A 3,194-nucleotide genomic window follows, 5' to 3' on the forward strand; every position below is an offset into this window, starting at 1 on the left:
CACACTAGAGCCCTGCACGGGCCTAAAATATAGGGGCCCGTGGAGTTAAGGGACCGTCCGGCCCTAAGCCCGTTGGTACAGTCCAGAAACGGACGCCCGGAAGCCCAACATATTTTTATTTAATATTTCAAGCATACGTGCCGCTGCCGCGGTCGCTCTATTGGTGCACGGACGCAGCAGCAGCAGCTATAGGCCTACTCACTCACAGCTGCACTATATCGCTCTGATAAACCTGCACATTAAGGAACAAGAAGTCAATAACACACAGACGTCACACAAAAAAGTAGCCTACTTAAATATAATTTTATACAGTAGCTGCTGCACGTGCACTGTCAATCAGCGCAACGCGTTGTGAGCTTGCAGATCGGCTATCGCGGAGCGGACTCACACTGCATTATAAAACCCAGACGGACAATAATAAGAACACTTACGTTATGTTACGTTTCTGCAATGTACAAATCCAACTTTGTTTAGTGTAATGCTCCCGCAGTATTTAATGTTTTTAGAGCCGTACCCTATATGCTACTTATACTTAGTACTCGGTGTGTGTGTGTGTGTGTGTGTGTGTGTGTGTGTGTGTGTGTGTGTGTGTGTGTGTGTGTGTGTGTGTGTGTGTGTGTGTGTGTGTGTGTGTGTGTGTGTGTGTGTGTGCGTGTGTGTGTGTGTGCACATGTGTCACACATGATGTGTGCTACAGTATATATGTTATAGCTCTAGAGACGCAGAGACAGAGACATATTTATTTAAAATCATCCTGGCACAGGCCTATAGTCTATACTAGACAACGGCGTCAACCGTCAACTCCGCTGGTGGCAAAATAATAAGCCAATAATAATAAGTTGCGGGGCGGGTGCCTTAAAATATATAGGCTACTCTAAGGTGGGCACGCACCCACTGTCGTTATAGGAACCTTCTGCCCTTGCCTATAGAACTGCCCCCCCCCCTATCTGCCTATCTGCATGCGCTACGACGCAGAGAACGCAATGAGAACTCACTCTTTTACTTTACTTTAATAAAGTACTTGTAGTCTATATTATCCGCCTAAGGCAAGTCATTGAGACACAGACAGACAGACAGACAGACAGACAGACAGACAGACAGACAGACAGACAGACAGACAGACAGACAGACAGACAGACAGACAGACAGACAGACAGACAGACAGACAGTCAATGCGCTATACGAGCGCGGTGAGCTTTGATGATCGGCTAAATTAATATAGCCGTGTATATAAATTAAATTCATATGTCCTTGTAGGTTATCTATTGTGTTGGCCAGGGTAGGTTATCTATTGTGTAGGCCAGCCCCCCCCCCCCCCCCCCCCCCCAGAAGGACGATCGTAATCACATATTGCCTTGCGCTGTGCGTAAAATAGTAATTTTTTCAGTATGAGGCGATACGCAGCATCTACACAAAGTGCATAGGGGGACCCCCCGACCCCCCCCCCCTGCAAGGGTCCACATGGGGTGGGGGGGGGGGGGGGGAGGCACACAGATAGGAGCTCAGACGCTCACACACACACCCCCCCAGGGGTCCACAGACGCGGGTCGGGCCATCCCGTATGTAGGAGAGGAGCTGGTAGATCTGCTATTTTCGGTGGGCATGGGTGACAGCTCTGGAACGCAGGGTCGCCTGGGGACGGCGAAGGGCTCCACGGACCGGCAAGGTGCACGCGGTGGCCTGGCACACGTGCACACGTGCCAGGCCACAGGGCGCAGGGCGGACCGGCAAGGTGCACGCGGTGGGCGTAGGGCAGCGCAGGGCACCGCGCAGGGCACCGCGCACCGGGCATATAACAAAGTCAAACTATTACGTCGCAAACGGGTAGATATAGCCGCGACGAGTTCCGTTCTGTTGCGACGAGTCCACACACGCCACAACGAATTACCTTTTACGTCGAGAAGGGTAGATATAGCCGTGACGTGTCCCGTTCTGTCGCGACGTAAAAGAATAGTCAAACTACTAGGTCGCAAACGGGTAGATATAGCCGCGACGAGTCCGTTCTGCCGGGACGAATTGATATTTACGCCAGGACGTACTCGAATATACGTTGCGACGGAAAAATATACGTCGGGACGTACGTCGTACGCCGTGAAGGCATTTCGCTCCACCTGGGAGCAGGTCTTCCAATGATCCGTGGGTCGGCGGTTCGAATCCCGGCTCCTCCTCCTCCTGTCTACATGTCGAAGTGTCCTTGGGCAAAGACACTGAACCCCTAATTGCTCCCGATGTGCTGGTTGGTGCCTTGCATGGTTTCCGCCGCAATCAGTGTATGAATGTGTGTATGAATGGGTGAATGTAATGCACAATCTATGTAAAGCGCTTTGGATAAAGGCGCTATATAAATGCACCATTTACCATTTACCAAACCAAACCCTCAAGTCTGAAATATGACCTGTTATATATATAATATACTGTATGTGTCTGAACGGGAAAACCTTTATAGTCAAAATAAGAATAATAAGCATTAAGATGTTGTTTCTTGAACAGGTAATACTTTTAATAACTGATCTCATTATGGACCTCAGCTCTGTAACAGCAATATGGTACAAAAACTGTTTTGAATAAAAAGGCCTTTCGTTGCACACGGTCAGGGCATCAATATTACATTATAATATATTATATTACACGGTCAGGGCATCAATATTACATTATAATATTATATTATACGGTCAGGGCATCAATATTACATCCATATCATGATATTGGACTGGATAATATCGTCTGTGATTTGGGAAAATGTGCTATTTGGATTTGGTTATTAATTTCCTTATTTTATTCATTTTTATAATTGTGTATTATTTGTTTATTGTGTCAGATGGCTTGGCACACATAGGACTAGTACTGGAAGTATGTCCTTGTAATATATCTTTATATCATAGGACTAGTACTGGAAGTATGTCCTTGTAATATATCTTTATATCATAGGATTAGTACTGGAAGTATGTCCTTGTAATATATCTTTATATCATAGGATTAGTACTGGAAGTATGTCCTTGTAATATATCTTTATATCATAGGACTAGTACTGGAAGTATGTCCTTGTAATATATCTTTATATCATAGGACTAGTACTGGAAGTATGTCCTTGTAATATATCTTTATATCATAGGATTAGTACTGGAAGTATGTCCTTGTAATATATCTCTATATCATAGGATTAGTACTGGAAGTATGTCCTTGTAATATATCTT

The sequence above is a fragment of the Protomyctophum parallelum genome (genome assembly GCF_964188405.1).
Source record: "Protomyctophum parallelum genome assembly, chromosome: 17".
NCBI lineage: Eukaryota > Metazoa > Chordata > Actinopteri > Myctophiformes > Myctophidae > Protomyctophum > Protomyctophum parallelum.